At 43.6% G+C, this 24292-nt stretch overlaps 1 protein-coding gene across 12 annotated transcripts in view; it reads right to left on the bottom strand.

Moving 5' to 3' along the window:
• The window catches only part of LOC111926426 (uncharacterized), a 384290-nt gene that overhangs the window by 36748 nt on the left and 323250 nt on the right, over nucleotides 1-24292 (bottom strand). The window contains exon 4 of one of the 12 annotated variants that reach the window (XR_002862922.2): nucleotides 531-708. The exons of 10 other annotated variants lie outside the window; for them this stretch is intronic. The gene's annotated coding sequence lies outside the window, so the exon portion shown is untranslated. Of the gene's footprint in view, nucleotides 1-530; nucleotides 709-6525; nucleotides 9187-24292 lie in introns of those variants that run through there. One more of the 12 variants, XR_015282461.1, reaches the window with a different exon arrangement.

Below are 24292 nucleotides of genomic sequence, written 5' to 3'. Positions count from 1 at the left end.
AGCCACCACAAATAACATGACAAGAGGGACTGGACGGTCTCACCAACTAGACAAGAACAGGCTGTGGTATGTCATTATCAAGGTCCCCAGGTCAGAAAGAAAAAAGGTTTTAATTTTCCTGATTTAGGAAAAAAGCCATGGAAGTCTTGGAGCTGAGTACTGAGCAACCTCCATGGGGTCACTGCAAGGGGACAAGGCAAATGCTGGCCCTGCAAATGCTCATGGTAAATGGTGCCTCCCAAGGTCTGGAAGGATCTCCAGCTTTGGGCCTTGCACCAGGTACGTTTGGAGCTGTGAGACAGTGGAGGGCTTTGTTCCCTCCTGTATAATTGATAAATTACCATTGTTAGTACTAAACAATACAAGTGAGCACAGAATGGAAACACGCTAATGCTTTATCCAGCTCCAGCAATTCTGCTCGTGTGCTCACACTGTTCTTAAATGTGCTAGGTATTTGTTTGATGAAACAATAAGTTTTAGAAAAGAGAAAAATAAGAACTTCAAAGATAATAAAAACCTTGACTACATACTTTACCACAGGCAGCTGTGAATAAGCTTCAGTACTCTTTATTTTTAACATTCCAGATATGTAATTTAATGCAGGTCTAATGACAGTCTCGAACATACTGCTTTAATCGAAATTGTTCAAGCTCTGTTCTGTGACAAGGGCTCACAAGATACCAGCAGGGTTGTCCATTTTCCCCACTTCTGTAGGGAAAAGAAAAGGGAGGGGAGTGGGACACTCTTGAACTTATGTTGCTATTGATGTGTAATACACAATAAAAAAACAGTTACATTTCAATTACCCACAGGTAATTATAATTTTATTGTTTGACTGTACTATGGGGATTTTTGTAATTCCCAAGACTAATAATTTTCTATAATTTTACAGGTTGTCAAATAAACTATTAAAGATTATCTTTGAAAAGGATTCTGCAATTGTAAGGACATATCATACTGTTCCTGTACATTATTAGTAATTAGAGATCCCTGGATAGTGAAATATCCACACTATATGCTAGCTGCTGGATACCATATTTTCTCACAGCCTCCTGTAATCTTGAACCAAAGCTTTCAAACTTCTCAGTCATTGTAGCCTGAGTCACGTCCAAACTTTTATTAATATTCACTGAGCACTCATTAAGCAATTCTGGCGCGTTGGATACATTAAACCCGTGCTTCCTGATGGGGACAGGCAAAGGCTCCCAGGTCCATCCCAGAGCAGTGGAAACAAACACAAAAGGGCTCATTCTGAACTCTGTCCCCTGAAGAGGATATAGGGAAGAGGCAAAATTTATACCAGCACAGAAGATGTGACAGTGCCTTTTGACAATGACGTGGCTTGCACAACAAGACAGAGTTGTGCTTCCCGACTCTATCCTAAAAACACGCACAGATGCGGATATGCTGGGGATCAGCATGGCATGTCCACAAGGAGGGGAAAGGCATGGGCAGGGTCTCCAGCCCACAAGAAGCAAATGAATTTGGGGTATTTCCTCATCCTCATCAGCAAGCCCCCCCGATTTACTGGGGTGTTGGTGAGGAACTCCCCAGGCCAGTAGAGACCAACATCTGCACAGCTGAGCAGGCAGCAGCCACTTCTCCCACGTAATCTGGGAGAAGCCAGAGGCCACTAAAGCAGCATGTGTCCCTCACCTGCACAGGGCTCGGTGACATCCTCACAGGGTCCAGCCCCGAGGAGAGGCAGAGGAGGGATGAGCTGAGAGGAAGAGCAGCCCCCAATGTGTTTCAGGAGCAGCTGGCACAGCCTGCGAGGGCAGCAAGCTGGGGTTCAGCAGCTGAGAGATGGCTGAGCTCTCCGCCTGCAGAGCCATCAAAGGCACCATTCTTAGCTGGCAGCATTGTTTATGGCAGCTGCCCTGGGAGATCATCATTATTTGTTTTATCGGGCTCTTGGATGGCTGTGTGGTGAGGGCTCTGTGCAGGGGGAAACTTCACTGCCTTAAGAGCACTCTCAGGCCATGGGGACTTTGAGGCCTCCACCCCTGGAGCGTGCACAGCCCCAGCCTGTGCGGACACCGAGCAGGAGCAGCATCTCAGGGCTCTGGACACATCTGCAGGGAGGGGTTTGCCCTGCTCCTGGTGCCAGGAAGCCTCTGTGGCAGCTGCAGCGCTCAGCAAGGGGCCTGGTGAGGGATTTCCCTCACACCAGGGAGTGGAGGGTGGATTGTGTTGGTTTTACGGCAGTGTGGAGCTGGTGGAGCAGTATAAAGATACGGGAGCTCAGGGAAGGATTAAGGCCAATGGACTGCAGCTCCCTGCCTTCCTCCAGAGACAACTTGGAGCCCATCAAAGGTATTAAATCTGAGGAGTCGCTGTAGATGCACACACCGGAGCTCTCTTTTCCGAGGCTTGCTTGCCTCGCTGTCCCGAGCTCATCCTGCACCTATGGGAAGGTGTGGGAAGAAGGACAGTTGATAATTTGGAGAGCTCTTCAATCAGTGGCATTCCCTGCTCCTGACCTGCTCTCTGCCTACTAACCCAGCTCAATGAGACTCAACCCATTACTCCAAATGACTGGCACTTACAGTAAGTAGAGGGAAAATCCAAATCCCACAGAGAAGGCTCAATATGCTTCTGGATAAGAGACAGCACCATATACAAACACAGAGCTCTCTTTCCCCTTAATTCTGGTCTGTGCTTTTCCTGCTTAACACATCCCTTGTTGCAAGGAGAACACCTTCTGACAATTGAATAGTGAAAGCAATTAGAAACAGAATTAATTGATAAAATTAAAGCCCTGCTTTCCTTATGTTTGTCATATGACTACAAATATTGTCACTCCCATTAATATTAATTAATATAATTATCAATGTTTCTAATCCCTACACATTTTGTTGAAAAGTTACTCTTAGCTCAAGAATATAATTGTTAAGTCGTGGAAATGTTAAGTAGCAGCTAAGCAAGTCCAAAGAATTAATAGCAAACTGTAGTTTATCCAGGGATTAGACTTTTAGCAATACATAATCACCTCTTCATGTGTTCATCCACATAAAATACCTTCCATCCCTCACTACACTTCTGCCTACTTGTCCTTGCAGTGCACAGTTTTCAAGAATGAAAGAAAAAAAGAAGATAGTAAGTAAATATCCCGTGCAGTTGCTGTTCTTCAAGGTAAGTCACTGCACCAAGAGTTCTGTGCCCACTGCTGCGAGCGATGTCAAGGTCAATTATCTCAGGCTGAAAACCCTAATGCAGGATAGTTTTGTGATCAGAATAATCTGTGTAACACTGCAAAGCCTTCGTTTTGGAGTCAAGCAAAGCAATTCCTCTCTCTCCTGGCTTCCCCACGCATTGTCTCTCAGTTGGAATGTCACAGATTACTGGAATAATCCAAAGGACTGCCCTGCCATGCAGTTTCTCCTGGAGGGTACCAGCAGCGCTCCAGGGGCACGGGGATTGGAGCAGAGCCTTCCCTGCCGCCTGCCCAGCTCCTCAGCCAACACCCAGCAATTCCTGCCTGGCAGAGCAGGCAGCACTGCTAGGTGCAGGATTAATCAGCTCTTTTGGAAAACAGCCAAAGTGCTTTAAAGGCCTTTGTTGTAGGGTAGAGGGGTTTTTCTGCTAGAAGTGAATAATGTAATCATTTTGCTATTAATTTTTAATTGTATGTTGCTCTGCATTATTACCAATCTATACTGATTTTCCTGAGAGAAATGGGGATGCTGTGCAAGTGGTTTCTGTTAGGAATGCTGTTGGGCCACACTGGAAAAGAAGTGACAGAAAAGAGCTGTTCTTCAAAGTTACTGCAGTCACCTGCTGCTGTCTATTCCTACAAGGTATCACATTAAATACTTACAAAATGTATGAGCTCAAGAAGATTCATGGAGAACTGCCAGAGTTTCCCTGTTGTCAGGTGTTTTTCTTTGCTTTTATTTGTGGGGGTTTGTTTCTTTTCTATTTTTTTAATGGCCACCCTTTGTAAGGAAAAGTTACTTCTGAGAAATCTTTTGCAAGCAAATTAAAACTCACTGATGTGGATGAAATCAGCAGCAAGAGTAAGAAATACATTCATTCTTCTCAGAAGACAATCTTTATCAAAAATGCTAAGATGCAGCCCACTGATACAGTTAAACTTTCTGGTAGAAACACGATAGTATCACTCACTTGTGCCCACTCACAAATCCTTCGTTTCATCTAAGAGAAAACCGGCCATGAGGGGACAGGAAATCCTTAATCTGCTTTTCTCCATTTCTTCAAATATCTGGTTCTTATCAACCCACATCGAACATGAGCGACACAAAAACCTCGTGTCCTCCACTTCATAAAACAAATGCAAACAAAGCACAGACACGTCTCTGGTGTGAGATGGACTGAGCACAACAAAGTATTGCACGGCAGCAAAGCTGCAAAGCACTTCCGAAAAGGCATTAATTCAGGGAGAAGAAATCAATTAGACCAAGAAACAAGTTATGTACAACAATCTACACTTTGCCACTGGCCTAAGTATGAGGGTAAAAGGGGCCCTTCATCTGTTCCCCCCAATATTTGAAAACTATCTTTTTGCAAAGAAAAATTATGGCTTTTTTTTCTCTTGAATCCCTAATACTAATCATGTACTTCAATATAACACTATTTGTATTATACAGTATCCTGTAATGTATGATCCCTATAATAAATCACACTATAAGAAATATTTTATAGAACTATACATTAATGCATTAATAAAATAAACATGTATAAATATATAGTTTGTTGGCTTAAATAGCCATTTTAAAAATTATTATATTTTTGGGCGGATATTCAAGATATTAACTGTAAGCTGGGAAATTCTGGTGAGAATTCACAAAGTTTGTACCTAATTCAGTTGAATTAGCTTTGAAATAGAGAAATAGATGATTTGAAAAGGAAGAATTACACACATTAAATTTTCAGTTAAAAAGAAAAAAATACCCAGAAATTTTCTACCTGGCCAGTTCCAAACTGCAGTTTTAGTCCTGCCATAAGCCCATGATCATTAATGAAACATGTGCCTTTGTCTTCCCCATATCCAATGCTGCAGGACCTCCAGAGGTGATTCAGGAAAGCTCTGAAATATTCACAGTAAGTCCATTAAACACTTTCCCAAATAGTGATTCTTTCCTGAGCTGGGGCCAAAATAGGTCAAGTAAAGGGAAAACCAAAAATGCAGACTATGGAGCAACCTGCCCATAATTTCCCAGCAAATCAGAAATTAAACCTCTTGTACAGTAGCCTCTTTCAGGGGAACTGCATTTATCATTCCAGGAATTAGTTTAATCAAGGCTTATTACTGAAGAACTTCATATACAGTATATTATAAATTTGGATTATACTGTTGCTTCACACTTTGAAAAAATAAAACAGAAACTACTGAATTTGCAGTCACCTTTGGTAGCGAGGTTCTGTTCCTCTGCCTATTTGAGATATTTCTTTCCATCTCCTGCGCCATCATGTTTCAGTTCCTGAGAGCTGTAGATATTTATTCAGTGCCCTTCTATCTTGGCCATCACAAATAGCTCCCTGATAACAAATCACACTCTCTGAGCATCATTTGCTGCCAGAAAGGATCCTCGAGAAGCACAAGCTCCGTGATACAGACTATCCCCTGCTTTGCTGTGAATGCCATAAAAAGTTCCACAAAATCAGCTTCCTTGCATTGAGAGGGTAAGAATGCATCATCTCAGTAGTTTTACCACTTCTTATTGCCTGTTTAGGCTTCATACTTAGTCCCTGCTCCCTGGCTCTTCAAATGAATGCTGCTACTTAAACACAGAGAACGATATGTGCTTAGTGAGAGATTCAAGGATTTCAGCTATCAATAGAAGTTTAATTATGTGCTGGTGGATGCTCAGGTACTATAAAGATAGCTGTTGTATAAATTGTACAAAGCCAGCACAGAAGAGACCACTCACAGCTCATCGTACACTCCGCTCCCGCAATTTAGACAAAATAAAATGTAATGCATGGTATTAACTTGCATCTTCTTGCCTAAGTCATAACCCATCATGTAACGTGATGTTATTCCGTGTTGTGTCACGGGGAACATGATGCAACACAATGTCACACTTCAGGAAATATTACTAAGCAAGGACTGATTCTTGTTAGCGGTTCAGAATGCGAGCCTCTGATCCAAACATACTGTGGCTGATGGGAAGGCATCACACCGAGAGCCACATTGGGCAAATGTTTTTCTTCTCTGGCTTGGCCAGCAGATGTCCATTTGTCAGGTTTGGGTTCAATTGAGATTTCTTTGTCACGAGCACTTTCTCTTGTAAAAGAAATAGCAATTTTATGGCAAGCCAAACACTGAAAAGCCCTTAGAAATACATAATAAATGTATATTAGCGAGACAGAAAATTGGAAAATGGCCACCTGCCAGCAGCCACATAAATTTTGGAGGCAATGCATTTTTCTGCCATTATGCATTATCACAGGAATTGCAAATATTTATTAAAAGTATTAAAATGGTGAGAATGTTAAATGTTTCCTTCAGTAGTGGAAATTCGCAGTGCCACATAGAAGATAGGATATTCTGATACAATGTTTATTAAAATGACTTCATTTTATTAGGCTGTCATACACAATAAATGTGCAGGTACAGTTAACAAAAGATCTATTGTGGATACGGGAGATTTGTGAGTAACACTTCAAAAAAATAATCTCTTCTGAACTCTATTCATATAAAAAGCATGCTACAAACTTTCATTAACTTCCTTAGAACCAATTATTTCCTGAGCTTATTTTCTTTTTCTTCCATCCCCCTGTATTTTGTTAGTCAATTTGTTTGCTCACGTTTTAATGCTTAACAGGATTAAATGCAGTTTATCTTTAATTTATATACAAGTAAGCTGAGCGTATATGTGCAGCAGGCAACAAAATATGACGATTATTTTGGGGTTCATTTACAGGTCTAAACATGAATGACTGTAATGTATTGGGACCTCAGTATCTTTTCATCCATAAACAAAACATTATTAAAAGATCGGTGGGAGCTCCATAATATTGATTGAGAAGAAAATCACATTCCGGTTTTGCCCACATTTTCTGCTGGGATTAATCACAGTGATTTTGTTTCTAAGGTTTTGTTGCAGTAAGATGCAGACTCAGGCACACCCTGACAGGGTAACTTTGCTTGGCTCTGCTGGGCTTTGAGCCCCATCCAGCAGCCATTGAGCACTGATGGGGACAGTGACACAAACCCCGAACAAACAGGAATCAGCAGTGGAAAGGAGGAGGATGGTTCTTGCCTTCACAACTGAAAGTGCCCTCAAAGAGGCTTCTAAAAATCTTCTTTTTTAATTTAAGAAATGAGCAGAGAAATAAGGATCCAGTACTGTTTTTTTTTTCCTTACACAAGTGTTCTTCGATTCCTTACAGTCCATTAAGGAAGAGGTGGGATTGGAGTCTATGTTGTAAGCAGGGGGTGAATAGATCAAAGTTACAAGACCTTAGATTTATGGTGAGTCTTATGCAAGGAAAAACCTGCCTCTGGAAGATAAAATTTCAGAAATAAAGGATTGTGCCCTCTGCTTTTATATGGTACAGTTTTATTCCTTTCTGACAAACATGGAGTTGTGGGAGGGGGGAGTAACTTCCATGAAAAAACGCTTTGCCTTGATCCAGACAGTTTGTATGGATTTGTGGAATATCAGAAGTGGTGCAGTGGCTTTAGCACAAAGGGTGTATGTTGGAGAGAGACCTCGGCCACCTCCCAGGCAGAGGCAGAGCCTGTGCTGCCTTTAGAGGGGCAGGTGTGACATCCTCTCACTGCTGCAGAGTCAGAAACCAGCGCTGGGACCGGCTCTGTCCAAAGCGTTTGTGGCTTCAATAGGTGTAAAAAGAGGAGTCAGCACTTCAAGCAAACCCATTTGCTTGGCCAACCTTATTTAATATGAAGCATGTTTTATCTTGATTTAGGTGGTTGTTGTTCTTTAATTAAAGAAATTATGGGAGGTCATTCTCATTAGTTTAGAAGAGTCCTCACAGAAGGGGTTTGCACTGATTTAACCTCGGGGTAAACTGGCACAACTTTTGCATGTAAATAGGATTTAACACTGGACACTTTGTGTGTAATCCAGCTCTTCACTCATGACATCCAAGGAATACTTGGAATACTGACTGAAATAAAAAGATAATGATGATAAGCTGGGGTCTTACCGTGAAATTTGTCAAATGATGTGCGGTGGCAGCCCGGAGCCTCTGCAGCAGCGGGGAGGGGACACCACGGGGCTTTCTGCTGGGGGCAGCGCAGGCAGCTCTGCCTGGCCCTGCTCGGTGACACCAAGAGAGGCTGGGCTCAAATCCCACTGCTCACGCCTGGCCAGATGGAGGATGAGCTGAGGGGCACAGAAACTGGGCAGCGAGAAGGGAGAGCAAGGTGGAAGCCGTGCCCTGGGGCTGGAGCATGGCCCAGGTGCGTGGCAGCGGCGGCGGGGCCACCAGTGCTGTGGAAAAGATTGGCCGTGAAAGGAAAAAAGAAAAAAAGGGAAAAAAGCAGCGGCATGAGAAGTGCCAACTGAATGGCGCTGTCTTTAATTGGTACCACCAAGGGCTTTGTGCGGTCAGCACGCTTTTCATGTTTATAATAGAATCCCCAAATTCGACTGATCTGAAGGGCATCTGACTGTTTTACATTAATCACAAGCTATACAGCAGAGGCTGAGAGCAAGTGGGCAGATACCCTGGTGGAGTAGCACTAAGGAGCTCTCATTATAATCATCCTGCCAAATCAAAAGAAAAACCCTAAGGCTCCTAATAAAGGAGACCACTGGACTAAACAAATTGAACAAGTAGCTAGACATGCATGAGCTTAAAACTACTGGTGTCAATCAGACTTTCTGGAGCCGCTCATTCTGCTCGGTTCTGCAGAGCACACACGGAGGGGACGCAGGGACAAGGTGACACGTGGGTGCCAGCACAGCCCCAGTGCTGGGCAGGAGGGCACAGGGGCACTTTGTGAAGCCACCTGCCAGGAGTCATCACTGAGCACTTCTCAAACTCACCCAGCACCAAGGAAAGGGGCGCTGTGAATGGGGACCTCATCCACACAGGATATCTGAGCAGGCTTCCAGTCCCACCACTTCCATCGGTTCCAGGTCAGGAGAGATCAAAGAAAGGTCTTGGAAGTCATAATTTTGTGTGTTTCTAGGACATGAAAAAGGTTCAGTATCCTGGAAGCTCTGTCCACTTCTCACCTTCCTGTAGCTGCTGAAGGGAAGTCACTATATTAGTTATATTCCCTACCGGAAAGCAAAAAAAACAATGGTGAAAATGTGGCTCATTGCTTTCTGAAAAAATACAGTTGGCACCAGTGAAAAATTCACAAATTCCAAATTTAGAAGCATTGGGTTTTGTTTGGTGTTTTTTAAGACAAATGATGGGTAGGTTCCATTAGCTACCACGCCTTCTCAAAAGCCACCAGACACAGGCAGAAAACCAAGATTCCCTCAAAACTCAAACAAAAAATAAATCAGTGCACAAGACTAAACACCCAAGGAAGAATAAGAAACAAAAACTATTAGGGTCAGTATTTAGTCTGGCAACCAGGGGGAAATGAAAAACCAGAAAATTTCAATAGGAACAGATGGATGAGGGATGATATACCTGAGGATTCAGGTGAGGGCATCAAAGGAGAGGTTTTATGGAAACAAATTCACTTTGAAGAGCTGATGGCTAGAGCACTGTCAGCTTTTGAAGTATTGGGAAATTTTACCTATCTGCACCATGACTATTGTCACTGGCTCTGTCCCCTGCCACCATCTGAGTCATGGCAGCAGTGCATGGACCCTGCAGTCCATGGGAGGGAGAAGGCAGAACTGGGACTCCTCTTACTGGTAATGTTTTGAGAAATTATTATTATTTATAAATGTTATTATTTTTTAGTTAATTTCTCCTTTTCCTGCCTTTTTTTTTTTTTTTTTTTTCCTCCAACTCCACACTGTAATAAATCAACATATAAATGTACTGGTATATTTCCACCTGGAATGTTGGAAGACAAATAGTACAGAAGATCAGTTTGGTCATTTACCATATTGGTTTAGCATGGTAATACTGTTGGGCTTTTTTTATTTCTCATTTGAAGCCTGTAAACAAATGCTGCAAGAACAGATCAAACACTCCCTACCTAAGACAGCGCCTTGTGCAATGAAAACATCAAACCTGGTTTTTGAAGGCCAAATGCGCCTCTTTTACTTTTTCGCAGGGAAAACTCAGAATTCTGAATTAGCCTGAAATTTGAAACTACATTTTTGCCAAGCAGCAAAAGCAGATGCACCCTTAGCCACGCTAAATCACAAACACATACACACATGGAGATGAGGAAAATGCACATTAAATATGAAAAAGTATTCCTTTCAGGCAGAAGATAAACAACCCTACTACAAATTAGCTCTCGGCCCCGTCAGGTGTGAATCTCTCTTGTCAATACGTACCAAATTCCCTGAGATAGAACCACATGGTCATGAATTTTATTTCTCTCCTGCTTAATTCCTAGTACCACTCTCCCTTGTGGATTTACTCAGGGATGATTTACAGTGGGAAAGGTGACATTAAACACGTCATTGAGCATGCAAAGATGCTGCACTCAAAGCAGCATATGCTTGACTTTGTTAAAAGATGAATGCTGTCAACTCCACAGTGCCCACCAAGATCTGGCCTCCTTTTTCTTCCCAACAAACTTTGAGGAAGATGCAGACATGAGTCTTGACACTGAGAGAAATAAAAGTTAATGTATTCATGACATGATTTCACTTGCAGCCTGATTTAGCAATGTCTTGTCTAGTTTGGATCTGCTGTTGCTTTTCCTAATTTACGCATTGCACAAAGAAAATAAATAAATAAGTGCACTATAGTCTTATTTATCCTTCTTTGGACATTTCTTTACCAGGCAGATGGTCAATTAAGAGCACTAAACAATGACACTGTTTTCTCTGTAAACATTTTTTTTCTAATAGCCTAACAAATGAGAATCTGTGCTGCCATACTGCTGAATACCATCTTGACTTTCTAATTACAAAGAACTGTGTCTTGATAGTAACAATTACAGCTGTAACAATGATGCTGGTACTTGAACAATATAGTTGGAGGCAAAGTGCTTATCGGAATATTCACAAATAAAGGCTTACATTTATGCCAGCACTGGAGAAGGGAGGTTAAACAGTTGGGGGTGGGGAGGTGTAGAAGAAAGGTTGAAAACATTGGTTTAGTAGCTACAGATGTGAATTTGAATCCAATTACATGAAAAGCAAGGGGGGGGTGAAGCATGAAAAGATGCTGTTTCCTTCTGTTTGGCTAATCAATAGGTTAAAGGGTTAGTAAAATTAACATGTTAATAACATTCATTTTGCTATTTATGTACCGGTCATAGTATTTGCAGAGAATTATGTCTTGTGAGTAATCCACATGTTATTATGCCTGCCTTTTCCCTTTTTTTGTTTGAAATGCTGAAATGGTCAGTATATTTTTTTCCCCCACTGTGATGGAAATTAGCTTCTCAAGTCTCTAATTTACTCCACCCTTCTTATTTAACTTTTTAAATACAACCCATCCAAAGTTTGGGTGGGTTTTTTCCTTTTTTGAATGCAAAGCTCCCCCTATCCCAAAGAAAAGGGGTAAGGCACTCCCTGAGCTTAGCACAGATCCGTAACATCGATGTCCCAGGGGAGCACGTTGGCAACCAGGGCGTCACAGTAGCATCCCAGCGGGAACGGGTTCCTTGGAAAAGGCTCATCCTCCTGCTCCTTCCTCCATCATCCCTGGTGCCACAGAACCCCCAGCCCTTGGCACTGCTCTGTGCCCACAGGCAGGGTGGCTTTTGCCTCCTGCGCTCCCTCCCTCGCTCCCGTTCCCATTGCACTCCATCCGCTCTCCGAGCGTAATTTAGCCCACACTTATTAATCAGTGCACATAATTTGTCTCTAATGCTGTCAATTTAAGATGGCAACCTGACTTTTTTTTGGAGGGGGCAGGGTCAATAATTTAATGAATCTCGTCTGCATTTTAATTCAGACCTAATAATCTGCCTCTGGCAGTTTTCTTAGAAAAGCACAAGGTTTTCCAGGATTTTCTCCCATCAAATCCAGCACAATGGGATGTTTACCTTCCTGCCTTGGATATGCTCAGCCCAGGGTAAGTCACACACAGACCTACCTTAATCAAACTGGAACACAGCCTAAATCTCCTGATTTGGCCTTTGAAGGGTTTTTCTGGGGAGGAAGGAGAAACTTGGGGCTCGGCAGTCCCTTTTCTGCACAAATTGGTGCACAGTGGTAGGCACAAAACCACAGACTTCCATGACTCACTGCCCCTCACGGAATAACTTCACAAATGGTCAGAACATCCAAGACACAGCTCCAGAAGAGCATTCTTTAGCTGTCCCTATGCTTTTCTTTTCATCCTTCCTACAGTAAAGTCCAGCAGGAGGGAAAAAAAGATACAGAAAGGAAAGAGGGTGCAGAAAATTCCGTCCTCCTGATGAACCAGCGTGGATGAGTTTGTCTAATTGCCACAGCAGGAGGCTTGCACCCAATGGAGCAGCTCAGCGGCCTTCCCTGGGTGAGAATAAATAAGATTCCCCACAGCAGAGGCTCTGGATGCCCGTGTCAGATGTAACCGGAATAGACTTGGTTATTAGGAGCGCTGTGACTCTGCCCGGCGCTGACAGGAGCTCCTGCCTGGCTTTCAGTCACCGCTGTCACTCGCCCTGACAACGCGGGCACTTAATGTATGCACGGCACTGCTGCACACGCAGCTGCAACTCCCAGCACATTGTGTTGTTTACCCCTGCTCTTTTGTACCAGGGCGTGCAGTAATTTGCCTCCCAGTACCACAAAATTCCTCAGCTTAAAAAATTTTGCCCTCATTTTGTTTGCCCTTAATAGAAAAACAACCCTTTTGCAGCCCTGCCACCAGCACAGCCACTGCACTCTGCAGCATCCAGACACAAAAATGTCACATTTCACATTTCCATCAGAAGTGTCTCCTATATATTTTTATGCATATCCTTCATCTTTCTCTGCCACATGTTATTTCTTCCCCTTTAACAGCTGCTTAGCATATTTTATGCCTTCTGAGCAGTACTGGAAGGGGCATTCCTGCAGTGTACCTGAGTACAGACAGTAGCAGCAGAGGGGTTTTATGTCCCAAATTACCTCCTGGTGCTGGTACCTCTGACTGCCAGCACAATGTGATCCTGAGCACCTCCTCAGAGCAGCTACTGCTTCGCAAATCTCCAACAGCTCCAGTCCAGTGGCTCTTGGAGTTTTCCATGAGGAATTATCTGTCATTTGACTGATTTACCACTCATATTCATTATTGTCCCCTACTGCAAAACTCTGCCAGACTCAAGTGTCTGCCCTCACCTCCCATTACAAAGCAGCCCTGTCTTCCTTACCATTAATGCCACTAAGTCTACTCCATTTTCTAACCTAAGCTCCAAGCTGGTAATCAAATGAGACAGAAAACCAAATTCCCATATCCAGAGCTACCCCAGGTAAAGCGTATCATTTCCTGATACATAAGCATCTTTCTCTAGGAACTTAAAAAAACCCCAAAGATAAAATATTTCTCTTAGCTCAGGCATCTCCCAAACACAGGGGTAAGGTCAGTAGAAAGATGCAATGGGAAATTCAGGGAAATTCTCTCATCTCAGTTGCAGGTCTACATTCAATAGGCTCGTGTTAATGCCCTTTGCTTTAGCTGCTGCAGTGTCAGAGTGATATAATCCAAGCAGAGTCACCTGAAGTAGTCCATAACACGCTACTTAGTTTAAATTCCTTTGTCTGGCCACAAATGTCCAGTTCTAGCTAAAAGCTTGAAAGTGAGACAAATGGTAAAATAGACACTTCAAGAGAATAAAATTGTGAAGTGCTCAGGTAGCACTGTGGAGAAGGGAGTTTCAATTCAGAGAGCTTTCCAGATGAAACAGACAATTAAACCCTTATTGAAAAGAGATTCTGCCACCCCCCCTTCTTTCCTTTTTTTTTCTTTTTTTTCCCTTCCCTTTAAAGCAAGGGGAAAATAATACTGGGAATTTAGAAACATGAATTTTTAAAACCTAATAAGCTACACTAACAATCTACACAATTCCCTTTTGTTAAAATATTTATTTGGAAATGCAGGATTTGTGCTGAGGGCAGGCTGGGTAAGCAGGTCTGAATGCTGCTTGGGCAGGGGGCTCAGCGGGACCCCCAAGGCCAGGGCTGTCCTTGGCCATCCTTGGCTCAGCCCTGGAAAGGTTTCCCTCCACATGTTGGAAAAGAAGGGACCATGAAGGGCACAGTGCATTTATGAGGGGCTGCAACCCAGCCTTTTCCATCCATGGGGACAGAGACAGAGAGGGAACTGCCTGAGCAGCCTGCAGGAATGGAGACATGGGGAGCTCCAAGCCTGAAGCATTTTTCCTGGCCTTGCCAGCCCGCCCCAGTGCTCCACCAGAAGTGCTCCTGAGACCAACTTGCATCTGACAAAACATTTAGGTGGTGCTGATAAAGAGACATATTCCATGGATTTGTTTTCCTGGGCACCTTCAGCCACACCTTCTATGTTGTTCACTGTAGGACCACAATGTCTGCTTTACTGTTAGTACAAAAAGACACTTAAGAAACTCCTGGGGGAAACAGAACAGCATTCACACATTCTCTAAGGGAAGAAAAACCACATTTCAGTAGTGGTAACACTTTTCAGCAGTAGATACAGAAGTAGTTTTAGGCTCAATTTCATTTCCTTTCCCTTCTCACCTTGCTCTTGTCCCAGTACCAAATATGTTCAAACTGAACAAACACTTTTCTACCAGCCTCCTTCATTCCTTGTGCTTTTGCTTGTCTTTTGTTGGATGTTTTTGCAATCTTTTTGACCTAGCCCAGTTTTCTTCTCCCTCTGCTGCCCTTCCCTTATATTTTGGTTCCATGTGACTAAACTCCAGCCTTCTCCCTCCTGCTCTCACACACAGTGCTATTAAAATTAAATCCTTTTGTGCAACTCTACTTTATTATAGGTCTTCAAGCCATTCCTGAAATCCCAAGCCAGTCTTTGTAAAGTCTTAGTTCACCTGAAGGCAAACTTCAGCACATGGTTTGCTTCAGATAAGGCTCCTTTCTCCCTACCAGAATGGAGTTCACCTCCAAAGATTCCTGCATTTTGTGCCGACCAACACAAAATGACCGCACAAACATGCATGTTCCTTTCCTGCAACACAAAAACGTGCATAATATAAAATATAAAATAACATAAAAGGACTGGTCTGATTGAGGAGAATCAACCCTGAAGGAACCCAGTGAAGAAATCAGTGCTACACTGCCTCCCTGCACCAGAAATCCTGCCTTGCATTTTCCAGGGATGAAAAATGCCTGCAAACATCAGTAGGCTCCCAGGTAACAACTCAGTGATGCCTTCCACCTTTGAAGGAGAAGGAGTTTAACAACCAGATCCTCCATCACGTGCTGCTCCTCTGTGGGAAAGGTGTCCCAGCTCCCTGTGTGCAGCAGAGAGGATGGACTTTACCTCATACTGAGCAAACCTTCTGACCATGAGCAGGAGTACAAACAGGCATTTCTCACCCAAACCATCTCCAAGCCCCATTTATTGTCAGAACCCAGACATTACTGTGATCTGCAGGTCCTCAGCAGGTGGAAAATGGTGACAGAAGTCTCAGTTGATATGTACATGACCAACACACTCAAGGAAATTCCTTTGGGACAACAAAGATAATAGCACCCAAAGCAAAACTGTCAAGAGAAAGAGGGAAAGAGCTTCAGGGAAAAAAAAAAAAATAATATTGAACTCACCAGTCATTAGGTGCTCATGCAAGAATTTCTTTTCCTCCTTTTTTTCTTAAAAATAAATTTTTCTTGGAAGAACACCTTGGAAGGTGACATCGCCACTGGTCTCAGCACTGTTAATTACCAGCACATACAGAATAGGAGGAATTTGTCAGGGGAGAAGACAAAGATGAGGCCATTAAGTCAGGAGTGGAAAAGTAGACCAGAACCTTGGGACTTGGATACTTCCCCCTTCCTCTTTCCAGTGCCCAGGTATCAGATGGGCAGTGAGATGTGAGGGTAACAGCTGTGATTAAACGACTTAACTGCCCTGAGCTGCAACAGTGCTGCCCTTTGCCTGTCTCTCCATAGAGACACTGCCAGGAAAAGGACCAGAAGAAGGGATTTGAAGGTAATGACTCCAATTTAGGAATAACCAGCACAGAGCTATAGCCCTTGCTGCAGAAAGGACCACTGACACATAGCTCCTGGTGGGGAGCTGAATTTAGGGAGCTGCCTTCAAACAGCCTGCACTACACAGGACTGGAGCCAATGCCCTGGTGAAACAGGAGCACAGCTGCAGGCACAGCAGGAGGGAAACCCACCAGGAGCATGCAGAGAGAAGGAGGCTCCTCAGACAAGGATGGTCAAATGCTGACCCCAGAGATGGGTGCTAACAGCCCGTTCTCAATCAAGCTCTGTTTGATGAAGTGGGGAAGACTTCAAAGACTCATTTTGCAACAGAAAGTCATGACTGGAAATACCAATTTTGATATTGAAGCTCAGGAGTGACTAAAGGCAGAGGTGTCTTTTCTATGCTGTGGATTTGCCAGGCTGCCTTGACTTCCCTCTCCTCGGGCACTGCACTGCAGCAAAAGGTGCTTTGTAAAATGAAAATGCTTCAGAAGCTCTAGGTGCAAATGCAGCATGTGCAAAAGCCTTTTTACTCAAACTGTGCTACTTAACAAAGTGGTTTGTGAAACCACTTTTGAGCCTCCAGCAATTTTCCCTGCTTGAAGAAATCATTTTAGCATCTTCTTCATGGGTTGTTCATAGACTTCAAGCCTCCAAGTTCACCCCATGGTGTCACCTGTAAAGGCTCTGCAGGCTGGGGATCACAGGTACAGCAGAACCATAAAGTTCATTTCACATATTGTTTCAGTACTTAATTCTGGGAGGAGGTGATTTTGCATCAGAATGAGACATACTGGGTACAAACCACAGATTACTTTTCAGAGGAGTTAATCTTCCTATCCATTATCTGGAGTAATTCAAAAAGCACAAAAAAATGGAACTGTTCTTGAAGAAAGAATTCATGTTCAGGTAATTACAAATAACAGACACATCTGGTTATCTTAATTGTTTGGGAATGTCTCAATTATCTAAGAATGTTTTCATAAGGACTCAGAGACAGTAAAACTTTCTCACGGCAGATTGCATCCACTGATGAGAGGAAATTCAGTGGAGCTAAAACACTGGAGCATGCTTAGACCCAGAAAGCACTTTCAGTCCCATTGCCAATGGGCTTTATTCGCCTCCAAAGTACGACAGATTATGAGTGAGAAGTGGGAAGGTCCCACATAGGCAGCAGCAGCCCCTTTCCCTGCTAGCTGCAGCTTTTCCAGCACTCCTGTGAAAATGAAGGTGTTCTTGTGTACTGATGGTTCAGCCAGAAAAAATGACAGCAGTGATTTTTTAGACACCTGCCCCGAAGAGAGGTGAGTCACGTAAAGGCCCTTGTCCTGCCTGGGGGCAGTGGAGGCGTTTGGTGGCTGGTGAGTGGCACCCCTTCCCTCACAGGTATTTGAAGTGTCTCCTGCCCAAGGGGAGTTCATTGCAGAGGAGCTCAGAAGCTGCTGCAAAGCTGAATTCACCTGAATAGAGCAGCAGCTGCTCATCGGAGCCCAGAGCCAAGCCCCAGAGAGGAGGACTTTTCAAACACCTCAGGCAGACCCTGGTCCCAGTGGAGCACAACATTTCATCATGCAGACTGCAAAAATCAGCAGCCAGCCATTGGGAATTACCTCCCACAGCTCCAAACTGCCTGTGTGCAGAGGGGTGGCAGGCAAGGCAGAGAGGGGAGTTCTGTGCTTTTGCCGGGGAGGCTGCGCCCCACTGATGGAACTGGCAGGGTTTCTCACACGTCTGTCCCAGAGTTGATCCCGCTCTTCCACCTGGGCCGCAGCCACCTGGCTCTGACCTTTCCTGGTAAGGGCTGGAGAAGCTCCCAGCTCGCTCGTGCCTAACCAGCACCTTTGTGTGGCAGACATGGCTGGGGTGAAATCCTGTAACTGGAGCGAATGTCCCCCCGTGGCTCAGCACACCAGCCAGGAGGGGTGTGCCCAGGCTCCACACAAATCCCAATCAATATTATTTATCTGGCTGAACGTGCGAGCCGGCCACATCCCCTCCACCTAATGCCCACTCCCATCCCCTCCACCCTGTGGGTATCAGCAGGAGGGAACCTGATGTATGCTGGTAATTATCTGCTGCTGAAAAGAAGTGCTATTTCTCTTATTTTTGTAATGCAGATCAATGCACATGTCACTACTGAAAAGCTGTGTCATTTAGGATGGAGCATTAACTGCTAGGAATGGATTTTGAAGCTCCCCACTTGTGGGTGGAATATTTTCTGGAGGAGTTGAGCCTTTCGAATGCTGAATTTCATTTATCCCACTGCCTCTTTAAGAGTAGTCGGTGGAGGAGAGGGTGTTTGAGAAAGTGACAGTTTGTCATCTCCTTCCCCAGCGAACAGGAGCTGGGGACAAAGTGGTGGCAGGGAAAGAAGCAAACTGGCACGGCAGGGTGAGTGGGGGACATGGCCAGCTTTGCAGCAGCCCTGCAGTGGGATGCAAGGATGGAGACTCCAGAGGACAGAGGGCAGCTCGTGGGGGAGAGAAGCAAGGTCTCCCTGTGAGCAAAACCATGTAAGGCACCAGGGAAAGAACAGAAGGAAGGCTTGAAAAAGGGCAAAAGCTGGATGCTACACTCGAGAGGTGCAAATCTGGAAATCAACACACATACACACACGGACACCCACACACCCTCCTCCTGCCAAAATTGCTACCCAAGAGCTGTGCTAGCATGGACTATCCAAAAAGGGGCCATTTGATTTGCAGTAAGAGAAGAGTTTTCCAAGTTTCCTTCTATTTTTCACAGGAATGAAACTGAAGCTTCTCTGGATACTTGCTCAGAAAGAGAAAACAAACTCTCCTTGTCTCCAACAAATAAAGAGAAGCACATAAAAGTCACAAACTGGGGCTCACTGTGGTTCCTCACCAGGAAAACCTCAAAATCTGTCAAATGAGAACTATCAGTTGACAGTCATGTAAATTATGAACTCCAGGAATTTTTACTAACCCTCCTTTACACCTTAAGGATAACCTGATCACCATCAAACTGCAAAGCCACGCAGTCACCCTAAAATAAAGATTTTGGCAAAGCAATTACTCAGGTGCTGTATTCTGCACCCAAAATCACAAACTGAAATGTGCACCTCCCCGCTCACGCCTCACACCCTTCCTCAGCCACACAGGTGAGGGTGTTGACAAACCTGAGACATGCTGAGCATTAATAAAAGGTGACCCCATTCCTTTCCCAACTTGCTATTTGCCATTGTTAAAACAGGCATTTGCCTTACTTTACAGCTATGATTTTTAGAGCATATGTTCACTATGCACGGCTCCTCTTTGAAAGTTCTGTTACTCTTTGGAATTGCTCAAAAATGTCAATATTCTTTTGAGTACTTGATATTTACAGTTTGATATTTAAAGTGTGCAATTTGTTATCTAAATTGCATAGCACACATTCAGCTTCCCGACTGAATGACCTAACTTTTATAAACCTTCCCAGCTTTCACAGGAAAAGGTTTTGTTTAGACACGAAACACCTTTCCATGATTAGACAAATATCAGCTACCTCAGAAAAGCATTGCAAAAAGGGTTATGAATAAAGAGAAATAGAAATTATATTTAGAACTCCACAGAGATGCAAATAGTTATTCCCTCCTTCACCTACAGCCCATACGTAGGGCCCAGATTGTTTTTCTTTATTACTGATGTTGATTTTCTTTTCATACTCGAAAAGAAGACACATGGCTAGTTTGAAAGCTGATCAGATCCCTCGTTCATTTGAAAAGCTTATTTCTAAATAGTACTTGCAAATATGTGATGAGCATAAATTTGGAAACTGCTGAAAAACTAGTTCTGTGTGTCATAACACAGGGTGTTGGGTTTTTTGCTGTGGGACTGGAGGATGAGGAAAAGCCGAAGTCCTGCCCAAAACCCACCCTGTGGTGACCAACCAAAGGAGGATCGGAGAAGCGGCATTTTCCTGGACACATTCCATGTCCCTTTTCACTTGAGCAGACAAGCACATATGACCTCTTTGCAGTGATTCAGGGTTTCAAAGCTGTCTCCTTAAGCCTCTTGATCACCACTTGTCCCTCTCCATTGACAAGCTAAGCACTTACAAGTTTTGAAGCCTCCTTGGCTCACTTTTAAATTTTCCTTTCCACATCTTATGCCAGCAGTTACCCAGAGGGAGAAAAAAACCCCTCACCATATCCATCCTTCAAAAAGTCTAACTTTCACTCTGCTAGTCCTAATCCATTATCTAGGCCCACTAATGTGTACTACATCATCAGAGGAGCAATGCTCTGATGATGTAGTACAGCCCATGTACATGTACATCATCAGAGTTATATCCTTCTGATCTGCCTGTGGGTTTAATAAGCATTCCAGATGGCTTGCTATGCCTGAAGCAAGAATGGATAATCACACAGCTCTACCCTCAAAACAATAATAAAATAAGGACACAGTAGCACAGGGGCTCATGCCTGCCAAAAACATTCAATAGACTGTATAATACAATAGTCCAATGTGATTGGTGAGGCACATTTATACCCTCGCTGTTCACAGGTGAAAGGGAGCAGGTTTTAAATAAAACAGAGGTTACTGATCCGTGCTGGTGGTGTGGGTATTAAACCAGCACGCTGGGGAACAGGGGTGGGGCCCACAGCTGTACCCCCACATCACATCACACCCAGACAGGAGCTCGGCCAGAGCCGCGCAGGACGCGCACAGCTCATCTGTTATCTCCTGGATTTGCAGGGTATCCGTCAGCCCGGCTTCCAGCCATCAAGCACAGCAGCAATAAGTGTCACCAAGCCTTTCCTACCCAAGTAAAATTGTTCCTTGGTGGGGCTCCTTGCAGCAAGTAACGTGAGTGGCTCACATCTGCCTGCCGGCGCTGCCACAGCCCTGCTGCCGCGGCAGAGCTGCTCCAGAAATGGCATTTTCCAGCCAGACACTGTTGCCCCTCTCCTGCCACGCTGCTGTGCCACCAGCAGCCAGGCAAAAGCATGGAGTGCTGTCCATTAGTCCCAGTGTTACTTAAATATCTGTAACTTTAAAGTATTTGTGGGGGAAGGAGGGTATTCGTGTTTGGGGTTTTTTGAAAAGAAACCCACACACACAACACAAAAAGAAAGAAGAGATGGAGGCTCTGTACTCGCTTGTATGAGTGAGGACAGGAGGAAGAAGGAGAAGCAAAGCAGCCCTTTGATTCAGTCCCCAGGAGTTTCCTCTCTGGGAATCGGATCTGCAGGATGAGACACAGGCACGGTGGCACTCACCCTGTCCCCAAGAGTGGAGCAAACCCTCAGAGCTGCTGAAAGATGAACTCAGGGATGCTTTGCAGTCAAGAGAATTTTTGACATGAACTCTGGCAGGGATGGGATTTCCATCTAGGGTTGCAGTGAAAGACCAGATACCCAGATAGGCACAAGCATATCCATCTTTGTAGGAGGAAAAGGTACCTCATCCCAGCTCCCAGCAGATTTAACTCGGAGAAGAGCAGCTCGTTGACGTCAACCATTTAGCGCGCTGATGGGTATTTTTTTCCCTGGCCAAACAAGTGGGTTCCACTTTAGCTCTAACATTAAACGCTATTAAATGAAATGAATACAGCATGTTTCCATCGTACGTGTTGCTGGAGCTGCTGTGACAGCTGAGAAGCTGCTAGGCATGATGTGTCAAGAAAATGTACCAGGAGAAAAGTACATGGAGCTACTGTCAAAAATACAAGCGGGTTTGAGAATGGCATCTCAGCTTCAGATGCTGCTGAAATTATTTTTTAATTGCATCTGTAAACCCAGGCAGATCTTCAAGGGTTAACTGCACACAATGTAATGAATTCAATAACGATGAGTTAAAAAAGGTCTAATTAGCAACTAACCACTTTATTATGAAAGGAAATGGTAATGAATTTAATAGCTCAAAATCATTAACAATATTTAGTTTGCTGGTACTTGTTCTCTATTATCCTCATTAATATGAACATTTAATATGTTTTAAAATGGATTTGTAATACTTTCTGTACCATGAGGTTACACTGACAAAAAGAGTGTAATTATTCTGTTAATTGTAATCTCTGTCTGTTTGTGCCCCAAATAGTAGCATATTTAGGTGTTAATAGAAAAAAAAAAAAAAAGAGTAATTAAGGGAGGGAAGTTTAAAAATGTAATTAAACAAACTCTAAAATTGCAGGCTGAATCACTCTGAGGAAAAAGTTTTGGAAGTGAGATCTCTGAACAACAAGTTTCTTTTACTGAGATCTTTTCTCATTAAAAAAGAAGAACAGAGAAAGGAAATAGAAGCATTATTCTTCTTTATCCACAATGAATATTGAAGTGGTCCTTCCCCAAGCTGGAAAGGGCTCAAGACCGGATATTCTGGGACATGTGCTTGTCACCAGAGTGTCTGGCAAGTGAAGGCGCTCTCTGACACTGCCCCAAGAGTGTGATCTCGTGTGAGATCCTGTAGGGATCCAGTCACCTGGTTGCTCCCAAGACACTCAAACCCTGTAATTCATCTCACAGAACATCACATCAATCATCCAACCCTCCCCAGGTCTCCTGAACCTCTGTTTCCAAATGGAAATATCTTCATTTATTGTCCCAAGTTTGCTCTTGCTGCTAGTATTTTGCTCCTACTCCCCTTTTTTTGCACCTCTTCCTACTGCATCAGATTTTAGTGGCTGATTGTTACCAGTCAGGCCCTGCCCATTAAAACAAATTCAGCGCTCAACTCTCCTTAATGCCAGAAGGTTTCAGAGTGGTTTGCTCCGATTCCAGCCCCAGCTCCTCACAGGAGACAGCTGCTCCCATGGCTCACCCTGTGCCGGTGGGCAGAGCACCAGGAAGGATGGGAGGGCAGCCTCCCTCCCTCCTCCCCAGGGATACTCCGTAGGCATGGGTGCTCCACAGGTATGGATGCTCCATAGCCAGGTGATCCAGCCCCTCCCAGGGGGCTCCCCACACTTCCCATCCCTGGAAAGTGACCCACAAGGCCAATTCGAGGATAATGCCCACAATCACAGGAGCTATCGGCATTATCACTCAGAAATATTCCCTATCAAATCCTTTTCTAATCTTTGTGATGGATGCAAGGTCCACACACCCACAGGAACATTGACAATGGATCAGCCAGCTAAGGACACAGCTGTCCCTGTGTGGGACATGTCCATGTCCATGCTCCAGGACAGGTGTCCTGGCCAAGAACCCCCATCCCATCCACATGAGCAGTCAGCTCAAAACAGACCACTCTGTGCCTAATTTTTATCCTCTAAGAAAAGGAACTAAAATAAAAATGGTGAAATTAAAGTGAAGCATCTCATTTGCCCACAAATGACATATTTCTACTTTCCATTTTATAGAAAAAAGTTGTGAAAGATTCTTTTTTTTTTAAAACTTATTACAATTTCCAATTTTTTTTTTTTTGAATTGCCAGTGAAGAGAAAAATATGTGATTTGCAGAGCTCTAAAAATAACAAGTTAAAATAGTTTCTGCCTCTCAAAGGAGGCCTCTTAGTCCTATAATTTCTCCAGATTTTGCCTTTCAGGATGGATATTTTAAAGAATGATATAATGTCATTTCTATAAGTATCATCTCATAATCTGCTGCCACTGTTGGAAATACAAGTTTAGAGACAGCTTGAGCAGAAGAAATACCAGCTCACCCAGCTATACTAAAAAAAATAAAATAAAATATTTTAAGAAGAGGAACAGGATGTATATTCCAAAGGTGAGCAAACAGTGCCAAACATTTTTGAGAATTTTTCTTTTGATTTTGATCTCTGGCTGCATTTACAGCCCTTTTGTGTTTGTCTACTGCAAACAGTTCAGCAATGACTGTTATGGGGGTGTTCATTCCTAGAAAGAAAATTTTAGAAAGAAGACTTATATTTGGGCTGGAATAGAGTGTTCAGTATTTCATTCCATAAATAAAAAGTACCAAGTGTCCAGTCAGAACAAAGCAGTATTCCTGAAAATGCAGGTATTTACCTTTAGCCAGTTAAGATGCAACAAACAAACAAATTAAAATCCTTACAATTATTAAAAATTCAAATTATCATTAAAAATTCAAGTTACTCAAGTAAAAAAGAACAATCAATCCATCTTCTACCATCTGATCCATCACGTTTTTCATCTGTAACTGAATCTGATGATCTTTGCTCAGCAGGGACCTCTCTGTCTCGCACACCCAGGACTCACT

This window comes from Cyanistes caeruleus, chromosome 2, assembly GCF_971803275.1.
Source record: "Cyanistes caeruleus chromosome 2, bCyaCae1.hap1.1, whole genome shotgun sequence".
Classification (NCBI taxonomy): domain Eukaryota; kingdom Metazoa; phylum Chordata; class Aves; order Passeriformes; family Paridae; genus Cyanistes; species Cyanistes caeruleus.
The sequence above is the reverse complement of the archived record's forward strand: the minus strand, read 5'-3'. Positions and strand labels throughout refer to the sequence as shown.